At 39.6% G+C, this 22,185-nt stretch overlaps 1 protein-coding gene and 1 long non-coding RNA gene across 3 annotated transcripts in view; one reads left to right on the top strand and one right to left on the bottom strand.

Annotated features, from left to right (window-relative positions):
- Positions 1–896, bottom strand: part of tshz3b (teashirt zinc finger homeobox 3b) — a 40,125-nt gene extending 39,229 nt beyond the window's left edge. For both annotated transcript variants that reach the window (XM_030127025.1, XM_030127018.1), the window contains exon 1: positions 353–896. The gene's annotated coding sequence lies outside the window, so the exon portion shown is untranslated. The remainder of the gene's footprint in view (positions 1–352) is intronic.
- Positions 888–21,385, top strand: LOC115413921 (uncharacterized). Its single transcript, XR_003934523.1, has 3 exons — positions 888–1,183; positions 1,357–1,443; positions 19,319–21,385. It is a non-coding gene; the product is annotated as an uncharacterized LOC115413921 (long non-coding RNA).
- The last annotated feature ends 800 nt before the right edge of the window (positions 21,386–22,185 follow it).

Consider the following 22,185-nt stretch of genomic DNA (forward strand, 5'->3'; position numbering starts at 1 on the left):
CTGATAGGCGTCACGTAGCTCCCTGTCTCTCTCTCTCTTCCCTCTCTCTCTCTCACTCTCTCTCTATCTCCCCCGCTCTCTCTGTCTCTCTTACCCCTCACACTCCCTTACTGTCATTCACAGCTTGATTCTAGCCCCGTTTATTCCAAAACGAGCAGGGGTAATCACAAGGTTTTAGTGTGTAAACACCAAGTCGTGTGAAATGCGCGTAATGCCAGTCATATTGCAGATGGGTCTAAAGGCGAGGAGCGGGCGTGCAGACACATGGGAACCTAACAAAAACACATATACAGTATCATTCACAAGCATGCACAGGGCTGACAGCGTGATCCGAACGGAAATGCATACTTACTTTTACGGGCTGATCCTCCGTGCGCTGTCCATGAGGCTTTTTGTCCCTCCCGGTAATCACGCACAATTCAAAGCCAAGAGGTAGAGCAGCTGAAACGTGCTTGAAACCATCTCATAAAAATCCATTCGCCTCTGGCAAGTCCTGTCGCTGTTAAGAAAAAAAGCCACATGCAGCTTTTTCAGTTTGTTATTCTCAGGACCGACAGCGGTGGAGAAAAGAAGAAGAAGAGGAGGAGGAAGAGGAGGTGGAGGAAGAAGAGGAGGAGGTGACGGCCGGGACTGGTCGCCCACACGGTGCCCTGCCTGGCGCGGCTGCGTTATTTTGTCCGAGAGCGCTTTGAAAAATCCGCTGAGGGCAAGTCAGTCAGTCAGTATGTACGCGTGTGCGTGTCGGCGCGTGCGCGAGCCAATGTGTGCGTGTTTAGCGGAGCTGCGTGTGTGTTTGCGTGTGCGTGAATCGATGAGATACGTGCTTGATTGGGTCTCCCTTGTTGTAATAATGTACATGAGGAGGAGGAGGAGGAGGAGGGGACGGGCTCAGGCTGCTCCCATGCATGCAGGCTGGCTGGAGCGCACGGATCAGCCGAGCTCTAGCGCCTACTGCCAAACACTTTCTTGGCCGCTGATGGTACTTTTCTCCCTTTTTTCTTTACGTGGCCTGATAGGAGCTATTTAAATCAGCCACGCAGCGAATCAGACTTGTCTCCCAACACTGCGCTCCGCTCTCCTTCCTGCGCCTCAAGTGACCGGAGAGGCGCAAATTCCTCCCCAAGCGCTGTCCCTTTTTTTCTGGCAGGAATAAAGTACTTTTGTTTGTTTTGTTTTTTTACAGGTAAGCTTAAAGCACTCCTCAGACGAGATGTAGCTTGTTCAAAATGTTTTCCGGAGATGCCTCGGTTCCTTTTTTTTATCTGCCAGTGTTTTCACCTTTTCAGTGAGGAATAAAAGTTTTTGGATTCAACTGAGTTGGTGAAGTGGATAAAAATATTCTCCTGTATTTTTCAGGCAATCCTCAGGGTGGACCACGGTGGTGAAAACAAAGGATACAGGATTCTTGAAGAGGGAATGGAAGAACAAGGGAGGGCAATAAGGGTGAGTTGCCAAAGGCTGTCTGTCTCTCCCCTCCTGTCTTCCTCTGCGCCAGATGTGGTGCTGCTGCGCCTCGTCTCTCACGCTCGTCAATAACCGGAGAAACAGCTTTCTTCGTCGGATCCGCCGAGGGAATCAGATTTCCTCAGTCTTTCTCCCCGTGTCGCTCCTCGGGTAAACCGGGGAGTCTGTCCGGTCCTCCGCCGTTCAACGGGCTCGGTGGAAGGTTTGGTGATTGGTGACTCTCCGCCGATCGAGGATGTTTTCGCCCTAATCTCGCCGCGACTGTGTGCGCCGCTCCACCACTGCATGCCGTTAGATCCGCCCAAGCATCTGTCCGTCTTTCCATTGGCGCATCCATCAGTGTCACACACACATACACACACATACACACACACACACACTCACAGCTGCCGTGCGCACATTCCTTGCCATACTACAATACCCCCTCCCACCCCACAGTGTACACTCAAACATAACACACACGCACACACACACAAATACACAAGGTGCGCGCGCCCGTGGGCAATGGAGAGCTCTCCTCTCCGTCTGACTGACACAGTCCGCTTTCTTAAAAGCCCGTCAGCCAGCTCGGGGCGTTTTTGTTTGGCATATTCATTCCCAAAAAGAGACTCCTGGTGCTGTTTGCTACTCTTGGCGACAGTTTTTATCCTCCACATAAAATGTCTAAAATGACAGAGAAAATAACTTGCTAAATGTGAAGACAAGGGACTACTTTTAATGAAACATTTCAGAATAATATATTATGTCACATTGGAAGCAGTGCCTTGCGTTGGACTGCGAAATAATTACAAAAAAAATCGGATCTTTGTAAGTTTGTGGAGGAAAAGACATGAAATGTGACTACATAATTACAGTGACGTTTACCAGCTCTGAGGTTACCAAGCAAATCTCAGTTCAGCTATTTTAATAACACCTTTATATTGGGCAGTAAAAACTGAAGGAAACACGCGAGTTTGTTCCCCAACTTCTGCAGAAAAAGTGAAATAACCATAATAACAATAAGGATAAAAACAGAGTCTTTATATTTGTCGTTTATTCTGTAACATGTATTAACCCCTTTGGCAATTACGCACACAAATTTTTGTCCTTTTCTTTTGTGAAACATACTTGAAAATGAACTAGAAGTGTAATGTCAATTATTTTCTTAAGTTCTGGTGCTATTTGACAAAGTCTATTCACTAACGGAGACGAGGACGCACAGACATGACCCACAACTTTAGACCAACCTTATACTGGAGCATGTCTGAGAGAGAGAGGGAAGGAGGGAGGGACGGAGACGCACCGATTCAGGTTATAGAGCTGCGAAAAACACTCAATGAACAGAAACTCGGGTGCATTCTCACAATATTCTTTTTTTTTCTTTTTAATCCCACATAAAAGCGGGTAGATAGTCCTGAGTCGGAGGTGCACAGCGGATGTAGGTCCTGATGATTTATATACCACTCTACGCGTAAAATAGGTAGGAAAACTTCGCAACTCTTTGTGCGCCAGATGTGTTTGGAGAGTGTATCCAGTTTGCGCCTTTGGACACATTTTGGATTTCAACTCTTGCTTCACTGTAAATATAAAACTGTACTAGCAGTGTAGTTTTAAGAGTTTATGTGTGCTCCTTGACCATCGAGGTGTGAAACAAAATCACACGCCAAAGTACTGTTCGTTTTAGTGTCGAGCACCCGTGAAAACAGCAATGAGAATATTGTATTTCCCATATCGTATAAATGGCCCTTATCGATGTCATGTAATTACTTAAGGGTACTTAATTCACAATGAGACGGACTTATTCCCACCCTGAGCCTGTTTTCACACACAATCTGCTGCTGTTGTGTATTTTAAGTGCATTTTTTGGGGGATTCCTGTTTTGACAAAACAAAGCACTCGTTTTATTATTAAGAATTGTCTTGTATAAAATCAGCTTTTGTTAGTAGTTTTTCTTTAAGATTCTAAAGACAATGACGTTCAGTGTGTGTGTGTGTGTGTAAGAGAGAGAGAGAGAGGGAAGGGGGAAGAGTAAGACACACACAGAGAGAGAGTGTTTTCAACAATCAAGTAAAACAGACTTAACATTTATCTTTACTTCGTATAAAAACGCTCCCGTAAATTTTCCTCATAACTCTTAAACATTGTTAAAACGACATATTTAAAGCTTGAATGAAGTTATTGTAGTGAAAAACGAAAAAGCTCCTGTTTTACTAAAAGTAACTCTACATGTTTAATGTGCGCATATATTTGGGTTATTCAATTAAAAATGCACTAAAAACACATACATGCAACTAATTGCTTAATTGTCAAAATATTTGGGGTTTGTAATTAATCAAAAATGTTAAATAAATTTAGGTCAGAGTATGCATTTGGCTGTAAATGAGGTTCCTCGCAAATTTTCTCAAATTATTAAATAATTTTAAAGGACTTGTCATTGGGAAAGAAATGTACTTAATGTTGTTTGGCTTTTTACGCACGAAGCAGACATGCATTTCTTTATATTTAAATGGGGAATTTATGTAAAACTAAAGTAATAAAAGGGCTAATGGCAACGGAGAATGGCTTTAAAATAAACACCATGATTACAGAACACCATTTTAATGTGATCTGGGTGAAAAGAAAAATAACTGTCACATGCAGGTATACTGTACTCTCTCCCATAAATATATAAGATAAATTTAACCGTATTTTGATTGATTGTTTCTGGTGCCTTTTTTGGTCTGAGACTGACATTAAAACTAATTTAATTGAACTTTCTCGCCTTTGGCTGCTCGCAATCAGAATGTTCAATTCGCACAAATGCCATAAACAGACTTACACTTCTCTCCAAATACAATCCAGTCTACATCGTACAACGGCACATTTGTGGTGACAAACAAAACCACATAATTCATCGGAATTATAAGATGGAGATTCGCATAAAAATATGATGACAGCTGGGTGGATAAGTCTTATTTGAGGGTTTTAGTTCACCTTAGATTGTAAAGAACTATGTGGAGAAAATGATGATACAAAATAATAACTTAATTAAACTACAGTCGTGTATCACGCGCCACTTAAAAAAAAAAAAAAAAAAAAAAAGTTGAGAAGTCAGTGCGAACACGTGCGCACACTTTTGGTGCGTCTTTACAACAAAGCCCTATTACCACCCCTCGTGTGTGAAAACTTCGCACAATGGTCGGTAATATATGCCCGTGTTACTTTACAATTCCGACGCGTGTGTGTGCGTGTGCGCGCGTGTACATCTGGTAAAGGGGTGGCTGTGGAGAATGAACCGGCACCATGCCTCTACCTTCTGCCGCTGCTGTCATTACGCACGACGCGGAGCTCCACGGACGCACGGCACGTCCTGGCACTCACCGTGGACTAGGTGAGTCGAAATTCAATCTGTCGTTTTATTATTATGATGTAGTTCTGAGCAGCTGGAATTGCGTAAAATTACCTAAAAGACGCAAATATTCGGCATCAGTGCGTCTGAAGTGGCCTAATATTTCCATAGCTGTTCCACTCTCTCTCTGTTTAGGAACGAAACCAGTAAGAGCTTGTTCCAAACTTCTGTGGATGTATTGTGTTTTTCAGGGACTTTACCACAGTCCACATCTACTTTTGTAAATTTCCTCCCCCTCCTCAAAACGCAAATAGATGCGTTCGCTTCGGCAGAAACAGGGGGAAGGTTTAGAGTACAACTACTGTGATTTATCTCCGAGCTCCGCCACTCTACACCAGTCGTGATTTCCCCCCCCCCATCCCCCCCCCCCTCTTCTACGATGATCACGTTGGCGTGGAGAGGCGGCGTGGCGCACCGGCTTCACGGCACACTGGTTTCTAGTAGAGTGGATAAAGAGCCAGGGGGAGGGACAGTGCGCAGAACAGCTTGGGAAAAACGCAGAGGAACTGAAAAGAAGGGAATGGTAGGCCATAATCTCAGTCCCCTAATGTATGGCACAGTTCCAGAATCGGATTATTACTGGTTTGACGCACATTTCACAATATAAAGTGGTAACAGTTTCATCCAGATATATGGATTTCATGGTTTAAAGCTTCAGTGCAGATGACCAAACGGTCTTGCATGTACAGTCTAGACTCCTTGCACACTTGTATTGTATTACACATGTCTTTAACTTCATATTGACATAATATATTAAGAAAAAAAAAACTGTGAGATACTTAGATCACTTAAAAAATACAGAAAATACCAAGTAACTTACCATTAAACTGAGCAGTAAATTCCATTTAAACTAAAGGTACATTTAATGCTTTGTTAAAAAAAAGTTGAAACAAAACCTCCACCCCCCCCTATTCAGAAATCTGCTTTTTGTCACCATGTATTTTCTTTTTTTCTTTTTTATTCCTCAGCCTTGGGCCATGCCTGTGGCTGTTGGCCAAAACCCTCCCGCCTTGCCCACCTCAATTTAAGACAGACTGTTTTATTATGTAGTGTTAAGGTTTCGTCGATATCTGAATGACCTCCAAAAGTCGTCTTCTCTAACACAGATCACTGGCGGTGGTATTCGCTAAAAAAGCAGCAAGCACCTATTTGCATGGAGAGGGGAGGTGGGGGAGAGGTGGGGGGTTGAAAGGAGGCCAGGGTTAGTTTCTCCTCAAATAACCTCAAAAGTTACAAACTCTCACCAAAAACAAGCCAACGCATTGACAAGAGAAGCTGAAAAAGATAGAGTGGATTCTCTCTATTTCTCCCTCGCTCTCCCTCTCCCCTCTTTCTCTCTCCCCAGTGTCCCTCCTCCCTCCTGCCTTGTTGGGTGTGCTGCGGAGCTAGCAGGGTTGAGAGGGCAAGTGCTGACCAGCCCTCTTTCTTTCTCTGTCTGCTGTTACTAGGTCACCACACACACACACACACACACACACACACACACACACACACACACACACACACACATATGCACACACACCTCTCCTTGCGGTCAGTGTTGCCACCAGGGAGAGGGGTAATTTAAGCCCTCCTTGATGTAGCCTATTCATCACTGTCCCGTGGTCCACGCTTCAAAATTAAAGTCTGATCTACAAAGTTAGAGTGAAATGAGATAAAAATTGGCAGAGGTCACTGAGGGCCGGGCCAGTCAAAATACAACGCTCAGGTTTAGCTGGGCCGGTATGAAGTGCTGCTTTTATTATTTCTCTCTTTACTTCGAGGGTGGGGCTTGCCTGTTGTGATTCATGTTTATAAGGGAATGAGTAACATTAGTTGAAAAACTTCTTGGGAAGACTGTCAGGCCAGCCTGTAAAGCATCAGGGGAGGATTATAGCCTCAACCTGTGCATTCTGTTTAAATAGCACAAATTGGGCAATAATTATGGTTTATTCAGTATAAATGTGATTACAACTGAAATGACACACAGTGATGTTTAAGACTTTTAAGCTTAAACCCACATGAATGTACGATATAAATGAAAAAAAAAAACATGATGGTGAACAACTGGCTTTTATTAGCATTATAATAACAAAATCAAAGCATTCAGTCCTGCCTGCGTTACTACATAATCCTATTATATTCACATCCTGCAAAATAGTGCATGTTTATAAAAAAAAAGTGTGAGTGAAAAGCAGGTCTAAGATGTCCAGCAGGTAAATGTAGACCGTGGAATCAGGTAAGTTGTCACCTTTTAAAGACACAGTTAAAGAGCAGTTAAGCTTTAATGACATACTTCTGAGTGAAATTTGAAGGGGGATTTGATCAAATCGTTCAGGGATTTAATTTTATTGCTCAAAAGGGGGGGTGGGGTGGGGTGGGGGGTGACTTAGCAAGAACGGAGGAGTCTCTTGAGAAAGCAAAGCCTCCTGTTGGCCTCGTCCAGCAACACCTCCCTAATCCATCAGCATGCTCAGAATAAGGTGAGGTGGGGGTTAATAAATTAGAGTGGGGGCCATGCTGCTTTTAGTTGACTGATAATCGAGTAAATACCTTTTTTTTTTTTTGTGAGTGTGTGTGTTACTTGTTTTCTGGTGTACACCGATTGGGTGAGCGTACGACAAATATAATGTTTTAGTTTGGGGTGTAAATAATAAAAGCGTATAAGTAGGCATGGCAGAGCATTGCAACAGCACAAAGTAAGACTTCTTATTTCACTGTATCTTTAACTGAGCTGCAAAATTAGCGTGTGAGACAAATCATAAACTGTAAATGCACATACTTGGTTATTTTTAGGGAGAGGAGGTATTTCTGAGGAAATGTTTGTGTCTAACGTCTGATGCAAGTCTGATGAGTTACACTGTTTATCAGCGTACAGTGTGACGGCGCACCGCTGAGTGAGTCACTACTTCCTCCTCACTCTGCGTACGTGTGTGTGTTTTTGTGTGCATGTGTGTGCGGAAACCACGCTGACAGCTGCAGCTCATTACAGGCACTATTACTGATGGGGACTGCTGGGGGAAATTCCTTCTTCCACAGAGCAAACCACCCTGTTTACCACACGCACAAACACACACACACATGCATACAGGTCTCACTTATTCATATACCAAAGCTGCAACATCTGTAACTGAAACAAAAATGAAATAGAAACATTTACTAAACATTTACTCCTGAGTGAAAAATGAATAAGACGAAAAAAAAAAAAAAAAAAAAAAGGAAGCCGCCTTCTGGAAAAGGAGGTGACACACATTACATCCTTCCTGTTACGGGAGAATGAGGGACATCCTTCACCTGTGTGTGAAGTATCCTCTTCTACATGATTTGCAAAGTGAGTTCTGTAGGTGTGTGCATGTAAACACACACATATATGCGGACACGTACACACAGCCACAGGGTGAGCACACTAAAGAGGAGATGAGATCACCGGCGCACTCTTAAGCCTCACTATATTGGCAAACAGACACACACACATATGCGCGCACACACACACACACACACACACACACACACACAGTCACAGAGTATACAGTGTCCAGTGACGTTAATGAGAGGGCTGAAAGCCAGACACACATGTGTTAGAGTCATTAGGGAAGACTTCATAGCTACACTTCAGGCCACTACACTCCATTACTGTACTTCATTGGTTACACTGCTTGAAAATAGCGGTTTCTCAAAGTCAGGTCCAGGGACCACCAGGGCTTCTTCTAGAGCCCCAGGGAGCTCCTCTTAAAATAAAAAACATTAGTCACCTGTTTTCCCTTATCTTATATATTACAGGTACGATGTTGTAACAACTGCACCGCTAACACTTAATATGTAAAATCCAGGAGTTGGTAACACTAAAAATATACTAGATTTTGCAAATTATTACTAATGCTGTAGCAGAGCTGATAACAGCATTAGCGCTCCTGAAGAATTAGGTGTGCTGGTAGGAATATGAGCAGCTAATGTCTTGTTTATGTAGTTTTGTGGGAGCAAATGACAAAACAGCACAGTAAAAAAAGTACAATAAGGAGTTTTAATCGTAAAGGTGCACGTTAATAGCAAACTTCAGTAAAAAGTGAAGACTGGATGATTCTGGTTTCTTCATCTGTTGGTTACTTTTTAAGATGTAACTCTTCTAAAATGACTTACAAATACACTTTAATGAGCTAAACTTAAGTTCAAACTAAAACAAAATTAATTTTAGTATTAGTCAGGGTCTACAACATGTTCTATTGTATTGTTTGGATGCATGCGAGTTGGACTGAATTAACTATTAATGACATTTATTAAAGAATATAATAAAAACTAAGACACAGCTATATTTCGATTTTGAGTGCACATAGCAAAGTACATAAAAAGCGTAATATAAATGCATCAAAAGATCAAGATCAAGAATGCACAAATGTAAAAATGTTTATTTATGAATACTATTTTGGTACAAGCATTTTAAAAATTAATAGTAATCTTCTTCAAGCAATGCAATGATTTTTTTAGTGTTAAAATTAACATTTGTTGCACTAAAATATGTTTATGTTTAGAACACACATTAACAGTTGACTTGCATTGTAGTGGTTCCTTTTATCCATGTTTTCACTAATACATACATGAATCCTAAAAATCCCTTTCATTTATTGCAGAATATTTGACTTATTTGAAAGTTACCAGCCTCAAGAAAAATGACATGAGTATTTAGCATCAATACTACCTAGACTTGCTAACGTGTACAAACTGTCAGGGAATGCATGTATGATCAGCCTACGGACACAGCTGGACTAGCGGCCACTGGATGAAACTGCAGCAGGAAGACTTTGGACTTGAAAATCACAAGAAAATATTCAGCTGTGATCTACCAAGATTTAATAAGCCCGTTCTGTCATAACCTAATAATGCCATGCTCGCTCTCAGTCTCCTCATGAACAGAGAAAGAGAGAGATGGTCCACTTCATGCTGTGATGTATCTGTTGCATTAATCAGCCTCTTAAATTGGAACAGGCTGCTTTTATTAATTATGTTCAACGTGAGGATGATAGGACCTCTCCCGAACCATCCGTCCTCATTTAGACACACCAATCATTTCAGGGAAGAAAGACAACAGAGAGCAGCATCACGGGCAAATAAAACAGAAAACTGGGAGATGCAAAAGGGGAACGCAGTGACGGAGTAAACATACTGACGAGAAAATCACAAGTGACTAAAGGGTTCCCACGTAAAGCAGCAATATTTGATTCATACAATACCTCCTGACAAATATAATAAATCTCTTTTTAACTTAATTTCCTATACTCTTAGTTTCACTTCAGGTGTTGCCAGGAAGTGACACTTATTTTGGTGTGCCCCCTTCTTTGGAAAATATTCTCCATAGCAACCTCCAACAAGCCCTGTCGCTTGAATTTATGTGCCACACTCTTTGGAACAGCATTAATAATGTTTTATTAATACTTCAGGACAAACAATATGAGTTTAAATCCGGGGGCTTGCATGATAGCAATATGCGGTGACTCAAGCCACTTAGAATTGAAAAATAGCTAAATAATAGTGATGATTCACATAATGGATCTGTATTAAAAACCATTAGGAATAAATGAAATTTAAGTGACTAAGAAAACTCATTTGGTTCCTTTTTGCATTTTGTTAGTCTAACGCATTATGTGAATAGCTGCACTTTTACATGAGTATTAAATCAGGACTTAACCAAAGACACATTGAGAAATAGAAAATGCTTTTTTTTTTTTTGCTCATTCCAGACACTATGCAAATAAAAGAAGAAAGGTTTGATCATGTGCTTGTGCAGCTACAGCTCCTGAAGTTGGTATTGTATCATCAGCTAAATCAAAAGATTAGTTTTAAGCATGAAAGAAAATGTTGCTGCCAATTATGTGAGGATTCAGGCTAAGCACCGGCGATGTTAAAATATGTTTTTATGAAGTTTACTGTCAACTTTAGAGCTACTCACTCTGGCAGTGTAAATGCACAACAATACAGAGTCTCACTGCAGTTAAATGTACTAGTATGAATCAAAAGCAGCATTTGTTGAGTTTGCATTCAATTTGTTTAGCTCTTAGCCTGAGGTATCACTCTAAAACTAAAATTGTAATGTTACCCATGGCTTCAGCTTATCAATTACCAAGGCTGTTGTTGAGTTAAAACAGACTTATTTTAGTGTAGCTCTAGCCTGTGTTACAAAAGGAAATCTGATCAGATCAACATTGACTGAAACAGGACAAAAAAACAAAACAAAAGAGCAGTAGAAAGCTCTAAAGTAAAGCAGTAAAGAATGCAAATTAACTGCTTTATATTACATTGTAAGAGATACACAGCTGCATGTAAAACTCTTATGCCATCATGAGCCTTTTGTTATAGCAAGTTATCATGACCACACATAAATATCTGTCAGCTTCTGTATCAACATACAACACAGGATATGTAATTAAACCTATTTAGAAAAAAATACTGGAAAACCCAGTTCTTACAGACCAAGATTAACATGTCTTGATGTTTTGGGGTGTTTTTTTTTTTTTTTTTACAGGTAATATGAAATTTACTTATCTTCTGTTCATTTACACTTGTGGTTCTCAATCTTTTTCTCTCAGACCCCCCCACTTCATAGGATGAAAAATCTCCAAGCCCCCTCAACCCCAACAACACAACAACTTTCATGGAAAGAAACATCAATATTGTAATTATACTTTTTGCTTTTACTTGTATAATTTGTTGTGCAAATGAAAAATAACTTAGATTTTTGATTGAACAATACAAATAAACTCAACAAGACTGCTCCCTGAGAAAATAGTTTTCCAAATAAAATAAGAAATGTGGAATTATCTTACAACTATGACAATAAAGTTACTTTTTTTAGAACAACAAACAACATTTGGTGACAAAGATGAACATTTTAATAATATCAGTAGCTGCAATGAGCCCATTTACATTGCACATTTCAGAACATTAAAATGCAAACTGTACAAACTGTGCAAAAACAGACACATTGCACATTTTTTTCCAGTTAAATCCTTGTCCATTCTCCAAACCTAAACTCTTTGTCTAGTCTAGTGACAGTAGATTTGTTTGCTGTACATCCCTAAAATGAGTCCAGGGTGCTCCAAACGCTAAAACATTAGCTCCACCTGCTACATGTTCTAACCTGAAGAAAAAAAAATAAACACCCAGGAGAGATCCCATACCTCCCCTGGCAAGCCTTCACGCCTCCCCTAGGAGGCCCGCCCCACAGTTTGAGAAACACTGATTTACACCAAGTTTAGCTCAATTACACATTTGGATGGGTTTTTGTCATAGGAACAGAGGTCACAATAAATACAGAAATACTGATTTTAGTCTTTGAAAGCCATTTAGTTTTAAGTTCTGTGTTGTGAATATTAGCATGCATTTTGAACAATTATGTATGTTATTTATGACCCTGTAAAAGCAACAAAGTTAAAGATGGTGGAAGACTTCTACACAGTGCTGTACCAGAACTTTTTTTTTTTCTTAATAATGGTAAATCAGGATGCCAGTTGTAAGATAAGGATAGGTGTTTGTCCAGTAAGTAATTAGGTTTGTTATTCTATCATACACCTTTAAATTTATATGTATATGTTTCCAATCAGACAATTGTGGCCCTGTTTTCACTGTATTCACAAGATCCATATTTGCCTTAGCTAAAAAAAAAGGCAGTGAAAAAGTATGATTCAAGACAGAAAATATATAACTTCTTGTCTTTTTGCCTATTTTGTAAGAGCTTGTCGAACAAATAACAAGTACATTTGTATAATATGATATAATTCACAAGTAAATTAAAGTGCTTAACAACTGGAAATTGCCAGCATACAGAACATTGAAAAGATTTGTTTAAAAAATGCTGGCTGCACTTTTTTTCCCCTAGACATTGTCACCAACAGAGAAGTTTATGACGAAACATTACAAATAAACAAACCAAAGTAAAAGGATGGGTCAAGTAGCGGCACTCTATGACTCTCCCCTACCATTAAAATGATGTATTACGACAGAATATTTATATTACTGACCGAACACAAAGCAATAGGTAACACAAACACTCATGGAGGAGTCAAATCCTGTACATTTCAGGAGGTATAGGCAGTGTGTGGGAGCCACTCCACACTAAGAGCTTCAGCGAATACTGATCACACACCAATTGTCACGTCAGCCCTGATCCGAGCCCAGAGCCACTTCAGCTGCAGCCGGTGTTTATCTTACAGTGACATTCTGCCTACTGTTACACTGAAGCCTCCCTCCTCCAGCCCACTTCCACCTCACCGCTAGCCTGTGTAGGCTCCCTGGTACTAAATGGACAGAGAGACAGATGAACTTAATGGTGGCAGAGAGAGTATAGAGAAAGTAGAAGGAGAGAAATGTATCCTTTGTGACAACACCAATGCTGTTTCAGTTATGAGAGTTTGGTGCTGCTTACATACAGCATGTAAACCAGTGTCAGTGTTAAAGTTGGTAAAATAAGGTTAATGTTTCAGCCTTAAAGACCTATAACGGTCCGATCGAGCAGTAACATGTGGACACATTTGGTGTTCCACAGTCTCTGTCATGTAAGCAGAGTAACTTATATGCATGTATTATACACATTTGAGTAGGTATTTATAAGCACTTTAACATTATGTATGACAAAATTTGGAGAGATAACATTTTTTAGGTGAAAATGTCAAATTACTGCTCAGTAACACGTGGACTTAAAACGGACATCAATTTTTTTAAGCTTCACGCAAACATTCAAAACAAGCGGTTCTTGACAGAACTTGATATCAAGTAAGACAAAACCTTTTACATATTATGTTCAACTAAGCTGAAAATAAATTTTGAAGTAAAATATTGAAAAGTCTGTTTTGATTTTGTATTGATATGAGAATGTGGGAATACGTGGACAGGCTGCTATAGTAACACGTAGACAACTCTTTACTACTGTATGCATCACCCAGATTGTATCAAAAGATCATTACTCAAGAATCTGAATTATAAGTAACTTGAAAATTAATAATTGGTATTTTTGTGGTAACACGTGGACAGGGCCTTCTAAGCAACTCACAAATGTTCAAACTCATAAATATCAATAATATTCACAAAATAATGAAAATCTAATACTTGAAATTTAACAATCCTCTATATAATCAACAGACTGAACACATTTTCAAATTTTTTAGATATAATTTTTAGCATCAAATTCAAGCTATGGCTATGGTCTAAAAAGTACAATCAAAAAAAATCTACAAGAGGTATTTTAAAAAGAATAACAGTTCCATAAAATAGAGATCGTTAGCTAAAAATGAGCCCACTTGATAAATGATGTGTGGAAATTTACTTTTTCATGTTGATGTTCACTTTCACTTGATCAGACCCATAACTATTTTTGTGGCAACTTCCAAATATTTTTTTTTCTACATGTAACCTTTCCAAAGTGATTTACCACTCTTCATTATAGTATTATCCTTTGCATTTTTCAGTTAAAAGCAGGTGTTTTCTGTTTTTTTATTTTCTGATCTTGTAGATGTTCGGAAAAGTTCCAAGTAAATTCAAAGGTTATTGTATAAAAAAAGAAAAAACTGAAGGAAAAGTAACTTTTTCAGCAAAATATATCATTAATTCTACAAAAACCAAGTGTCTACAATTCGTCAAACTGTGTTGGTTTATTGGTGAATAAATGTTGCAGAAGTTGACAGTGTTGCCACGTTCAATATGGATTCTTTGAACGTCCAAATGGCTCATATCTGATGACAATGAAAAGCCAAAAAACTGAATTTTACCTGAATGATGTAAATGTATTAATAAAATAATTGGTTCAAAAGTTAGTAAGCATTTTAGATCAGTAGATGCTTTTATTCACCAATGATTGTTAAGGAGTGGTAACTAAGAAAATTAATAAATGACTGTGCTTTTGAAGAATTAGTGTTAAGAAATCAGAGTTTGGTTAAAGGGTGATGTAAGTATGTACCGTCGAACTTGCAAATAAAACCTGCTCTTAAACAGATAATTTGCATAAATATCCAGGTTTTTAAGATTACATCTCCATTAACATAATGAGAACATTTATATTGGATACGTGTGCAGACTGCCAGTGTATTCACTTTGTTTTCCCACAATATCTGCTCCTGGCAATTAAACAGTGATTTATACTGTTATGTAAAGATCAGGCAGTTGAGATGACTGGGTTAGTTGCGAGGAAAGTTCAGTTATATTTTTAAGTACAACATATTTAAAGATAAAAAATAAGTACATGATGTGTCCCATTAAATACCACATGCTCATTCTATGCCTTTTATATACTATAAGGCTATAAAGTGTACATGTATGCAAGAGATTTAAGAAGCATTTGTGTCTCATAGATTCATGTATGACTGGTATGGTGCAAAGTGGTTGACATTTGGGATGTTCACCAGCTCACCTTTCCTCTGTAAGTGTATGCGCTTTGTATCTATACCTATATCTTCACAGCTTGTTTTGTTTAAAGGGGTCATATTTTGCTAAACCCACTTTTATTAGTATTTGGTTCATTTATTTGTGTATTTGGGGACCCCAATAGGTCAAAAAGTTTGAATTTGAACCCTCCAGGTACTGCAAAGCTATTTTTATATTCATTTTGGCAAAAATCGAGTGCATTTCTACAACCTGTTTTAATTTCTGCTTAATTTGTTACGTATATATAATTAGTTATGTCACGACATTTGCACATATAAGGTCAAGACTTTTGACGAACATTTCTCCGAGTACAACATAATTGTTTGTCAGCAGCAGCGGTTATAGTCCTTACTGAAAATACGTCCAAAATTCAACCCAGTTACCTCAAAAGATCAGTTGTTGGTTGAACAGGACAGAGCAGCACAGTAAACAACCTGGAGGGGGTGGGATGTGAAGTGGCTCATTTGCATTTAAAGGGCCAGCACTCAAAACAACCTTTCTGGTGTCATTACTCAGAAATAGGGTTGAAGATGGACCTGTGGAGTTGAATTAATGAAGAATTCAGACCCAATCGTAGCATTTACAGTTTATGTAGACCACAGGGAAATGTTTTAAAATGCATAATTCCATGTAAAAAGCAAAACTGCACTCCTTTAAGAAATGAGAAGCTGTTCACTGCATCAGTTAAAGAGTTAAATAATTTGTTGCAACTGAAACAATATCAGTGTTTTAAAATGCATAATTCTATTTAAAAAAAGCTAAACATCACTCTTTTAAATGTCATGTCAAAATCCAAACTACATCAGTATAAATGTTTACAATTGTATGTTTTAGCAAACCTTGAATACACGTAACCTCAGCAGGATTGGCTACTTGTTCTCCTCAATTGCTAGGAGGTGGCTGAGGTGAGCTGGATGTAAAAAAAAAAATAAAAAAAATTAATAAATATATAATCCAGACTTTGGCTGCCAGAGTGGACTTTTTGTCACAACTCATGAATGTTTTTAGGCTTAGGCATTAACAGTGCTTTGATTACTGTTAGGAAAGGATTGTGCTTTGGCTCTGATACTAAGGTTAAGGTTAGAAGGCACCCGGTGTAAAGCCAGAAGGCTAGACACCCAGGTGCAAGTAGCATCTGCCAAAAAAAACAAAAACGTTTTTAGAGTATACCGTCAGTAATCAAATCCTAAGCCGTTCTGGAGACTTGGAGCTAGTGGACCGATGGTGGACGCCTCGCTAAGACACTTCAGTCTGCTGCTTTTTATTGTGCAAAACTATGTGCAAAACTAACTCGAAGTCATTTGTAGGGGATAGCTGAGTTAATGGATAGGACAGAGCACAGTTACTCCCATATACCACAAAGCCAATGTCTATCAGCTAAACGAAGTGTTAGTGTATCACGGTTATGGACTGTGTTGATGTCTGTGGACACACTCTCCGTACATCCCACTCCTATGAACTCGCACTGACCCCTCAACGAACCTCTATCTGTATATTAGCTCACATCTCTGCATGTACAGGAGATAGCGTAGTGTGTTAAATGTGGGCACCCTGGGGTACAGTGGCCACAGCTTCTCCCTTACAAACTAGCGGTCAGGTGCCCTTGGGCCCTGTGAAGATGCTAGCTGACTTGACATTCACATCAGAGCTGTGTCTGCTCCCCGCCTTTCTGAATTAGTGCTCCAGTGCCGGGGCTGAAACGGCCAACAATCTGCCCCACCCCGAGGGAGGCGAGAGGAGAGGTCAATATGCTCAAATGATTTTCCACTTCTGCAGAGCGCGAGTCCTCCTAGCTTTAGGATATTTAGTGACAAGGAGGATTGTTTACTGGAGTGATTTTCTCAATGTGTCTCCTGCATCTCAAACGCTGAGATGTGGATTTTCATCTGCGCTTGTGATGACTGATGGTTGTGGAAATAGGAAGCAACATCCCTGACAGTAAACAGATGCTGACCAGCAGATCACCATGAACAGGCCTCTGAGGTTTAGCGTTGTCACAGGGATGTATGGGTCCAACTTTATACATATGTGTGTGTGTGTGTGTGTGAGTGTGTGTAGTCCGAGGGAGTTTGTGAAGGCTTTCCCTCTGAAGTGTCAACCTCCCAGAGAGAGGATCAAGTGCTAAGCTGGGGACTCAGGAGCTCAGTGCCTGGTTTCTATATGTGTGTGTGTGTGTGTGTGTGTGTGTATGTGTCCCAGCCCACACTTGTGGTTTTAGGGATTGAGGACGTGATATATCCTTTTATCTGTTACTGTGGATGACCGCGAGCCTGACTCGGAGTCAGCCCCGCAAGGCAGAATGCTCACACTCAAAGGACGGATCAGTGTGTGTAAGCGAGAGTGTGTGTTACGATGCACAAAGGTGCATCAGAGAGCAGGGCCTTTCTCCTGAGGGGGAAGAGCAGAGTTGAGAGGTCAAACACACATGTGGGGGGTCAGTGAGCAGGCTGGCAAGCGGAACAAAAACCTCAAACACACTGAAACTCACATTATTGTGGCTGTGCATCTGTGTGTGTGAAGCAAATGGAAAGAGACTTAAAGGTAGAAATACATAAAAACAAAAGAGGCATAACAGGATTAGAGCATCAACACTGTTTTTTCAAAAACAGATTTCACTGCATCATGTGAAGTGTCTGCAGGGCTGTGTGTCGGGTAGAGGTCAGAAAGTGACGCCACAGTTTCAGTAAATATTTTCTTTTCACCAAAATAGTGTAATTTTAATAGTCATGGTAATTTCAAGTAAAATAAATAATCTAAAATAAGTTACTCAAACTTGATTTAGTTCATAAATTACTTTTATCGCTATTATTATTGCTTATCTGTCTAAAATTTTATTTCAATTTGATGTTTTCAAATTACTCAACGGTTAGCCTAATAATTCACTTATATTTTATTAGTTTATATATCTCCTTTAAGATCTGAAGAGGACGATATACATGAATTACACTGCTCATTCATTGAAATTGTATTATTATTATTAGTTCCTGATAAAGTACCTGCCTGAATTTAATTTTGTAGATAGGTGTGGTTTGTAGAAAACTTAAAAATGTTACCTGAGAGGCAAGTATTTAATTTGTATTCAGCCATAAAAAGACATGCTGCTCATAAGAATCTTTAATAAAAAACAATGTGTTGAAAATGTTTTTTACTGGCCATCTCAGGTTATTAGAACTTTGCCCATAAAATTGGAATAATTTTGTTTTTAGACACATTCCTCTTTTTATTCCTATTCGTACACATCAGTAATTACTAGAGGTCGACCAATATGAGTTTTTCTAAGGCCGACGCCGATTCTTAAAAATTTGGTCAGCTGATGGCCAATATCTACAGCCGATATTTAAGGCCAATTTTTTTTTAAAGCACATTGACTCTAAAATACAACTGAAACACTCAGATAATTAAGATTTTTATGCTGCATTATAAATGAAACTATTAATACGCGTACACATTGTACTCTTTTAACATTTATTGAACTTCAAGTGCTGCCCACACAGGTGCCTGATCAAATATCTTACAACATTTTTACTACTGATCAAACATCGGCTTTCAAAAAAAGTTAAGGCTGATGGCTGATATTGAAATAAATCAATGTATCAGCCCGATATATCAGTTTACCTCTAATAATCACCCTTGACCAGGTGCAGTGATTACATACTGAGGCCCAGTTACAATTTGAGAAAAAATCACAATCATTTCAAGAGAAAAAGTATGTTAATCCAACTCTGTGGACAACAGTGAAGGTTTTCTCTGTTCTATAACAAGATCAATCTCTAAAGCTACACAGCGACATCAGAAGCACAACTTTCATTCACTCTCTGGTTGCGTAAAAACAAAGATGAGATTTTCCCACTCCTAACGTATTATAGCGTGGTTTATGATGTTGTAGCGTGAGGTGACGCATATGTCGGGGGGGGGGGGCACACTACCTGACAACACCGGGAGAAACGTGTTAAAAGCCAAACCGTGTTTGTCGTCATGTTTTCACAGCTATGATCCAAACTACAACAGGAGTCGGTGTTACTATGGCAGGATGACTCAGATTGGTGCTTCACGGTCACAATCTCATCTCTCGGTGTCTGTGCTTTTTTTTCTTTGTTTCTGCAGGTCGGTGCTGAGATTTACATGATGCGTTGTGATCCATTTGACCTGAACTGTAAGCAAGGAATTACCTGGGTATGAAAGAGCACATGCACACGCGCACGCACACACACACACACACGTTTCCATGACTTAAACACATTATTTTGACTTAATCCAGGAGACGTAACCCAAGTCTTCACCGTAAAATTTAATAATGTACTTTATGTGGTCCGATATTTTGGTCCCCGACAAATTTGATGCACCCCATCCCCTGTTTGAGAAAAATACACGTCACCTTCGCTACAAAGGAACACACTCATTTGTTAAATGGAGCGAACTTATCACTCTATGCTAAGTGGAAGTTTCAGTCTTCTCCTCTGCCTTCTTCTCTCGTCTGTCCATGTCATCCTTATTATTCCACTTTCTCATCACCCATCAGTTAGCCTCATACACACACACACCTCTAGACATCACATCAGCCATCAGTTTGCCCGACAGACATAAATGTACATCTTCACATTCACACACTCCTTTACATCACACGTCACATCACAAGGAGAAAAGTGTGTGAGTGTGTGTGTGTGTGTGTGAGAGTGAGTGGGGGGGGGTTGTCGGCAGCGGAAGGGGTTGACAGGATGGAAGAGGAAGTACACAGGAAGTACATTAGTTATCACTCCCTTGTCTTCTCCACCTTTTCACTTCTTATCACCACCCGACGTCTCAGACCCTGGACGAGCTGCTTCTTCTACACATCCCACCCCTTCCCTTTCTCTCCCAGTCTCTGCCTTCCCACACACACACACACACACACACACACACGCCTCTAAAAATGACTTCCGTGCTCCACTTTAGTGTCGGGCTCCGGGATCTAGATGACACTTGGCAAGCCGCAGAAGCCGCAAGACAACAGGATGAAATATTTAAATGAAAGATGGCAGGGGTAGAGGAGGTGAAGGAAAGGAAAGAGAGAAAAAAACAAAAAAAAAAAAAAAAAAAAATGAAGGGAAAGGAAATGCACGACAGAGGACGAAGGGAAGGAGAGATGTTCAAATGGTGAGCGGAATGTGAAGGATTTCTTTTCTTGGCAAAGAGAGGAGCGGTGTGACAAGAAGTGTAGATGAATTGGCTTTCACCTAAAAAAAATGTAGCCTGAAGAGATATTAACCAATATAGTATGAGATCACATCGCTTTGTCTTGGAGTCATCAGCATGTCTCAGTGTGTGTCAGAGTACTTTAAGCAGTGTGCCAGCTCAGCTTCTTAAAGGAAGGCAATGAATCTAAAACATGACCAAGTCAAATTTCACTCTGTTAAAGCAATTTAAGTTTTGACTCATGCAAGACCAAAAAAAAAAAAATACAAGGAAACACTTTCAGGTGTGTGTTTGTGGTTGTTCATTTGTACATGGTGGCTCGCTTGCTGTATAAGTGTCCTTTAATTATTTTCTTAGCCAGTCGTGTGTGTAGAACTGCATGCTGGTAGTACATGTTTGTGTGTAGGCCTGCATGTATTTGCTTTATATGTAAATGCATGCGCTGCGGCTCCATAAACATGCATGCGTGTGTTTGTAGCGTAATTACTGACACGTGTGGATCCAGTCACTGTTCAGTTCTACTTGTAAAGTGACTCAATACAAAGCTAGACGTCGGCTGTCGGCCTGTCAGAGGAGTGAGTGAGTGGATGGGCGCATTAAAACACCAGCTAAATAATTCAAACGGAACAGTGTATAACTTTGTGTTGTGTGTAGTATTGAAATAATTGATTTGTCAGATGCATTTTGGAAAGGAAATCAATAAACAAATAAGGATTTAATGCAAAGTGTGTGTTGTCATTTGTGTTATCAATGCCACTGTTCTGTAGGCGGTGTTGCTCTAGTGAAGTTTCAATATTCCTACATTATCATAAAAAACACAGAATCAATGAAACTGATGTCTAAAGGGTAAAAACAGAAAAATATATAGTCAAAGGTGATATCACAAAAAAAGGGGGAAAAAAGCAGTATATCATGATTTAAGTTTAAGTTTTATGGCATAAATTTCTAAGTGAATGCAACGTGCACATAAGCAAAAAAAAAAACAAAAAAAAAAAACCCTGCAGCATGTGTGTGTTTAACATTGAAACCAACAGTTTCCGGTTACTGTTAAAGGAGCATGTTCTTCATTATCCTCCAGAACAGATTCTGCATGCGGCAATGAAAATGCTAACGTATTGCTATCCAGTAGTTGAGAGTAAAGTATTACTTCAAATAAACATTCTGTTTCCCAGTGCAGGCCTTTGTGAATAAATGGAACAGAGAAGGAACAGAGGGGTTTTCTCCTGCACTGATTGGGTGCAGATGTGAGCTCCAGTCTGGGTTTGGTTAAAGTCCTGCTGCCAGGAATATTCGCTACAATTCAATAAATAGAGCTGTTAGGAGCGAGGCATTTCCTTGTCACCATGTCAAGGTTTCAGAGCGGATGTTTTACATTGGATGTTTTCACTCTGCCTATAGTGTATCTAATGCTTAGCCTATACACTCAGTTTAATATAAAATACTGTAACTCAAGAATGCTGCTATTGAAAAAAAAAACATCATGGGGCAGATCAAATGATGAATCTGATCTGAATATAGATGTGGATTTGCAGGAATATGCACAATAAATTGGGGTTTTAGAGCAGCAATATCTATAGGAATATACTTTTTTGTAACTGTAGATGACATATTGTCTTTTACAATGTTTAGATTTGCATAGTTAGGATTGGATATCTACGATGCGAGTAAAAAAAAAGTAAATACAGGAGTTCAGATTCAGTAGGTACTCCTGTTCTCCACTACTCCTTTACAGCTTCCTTTAACTAATCCTCCTTTGCTTCTCCTCTCCTCTCTTCTGTCCACCCCCTCCTCCTCCTCCT

The sequence above is a fragment of the Sphaeramia orbicularis genome, chromosome 3 (assembly GCF_902148855.1).
Source record: "Sphaeramia orbicularis chromosome 3, fSphaOr1.1, whole genome shotgun sequence".
In the NCBI taxonomy this organism is placed as follows: Eukaryota; Metazoa; Chordata; class Actinopteri; order Kurtiformes; family Apogonidae; genus Sphaeramia; species Sphaeramia orbicularis.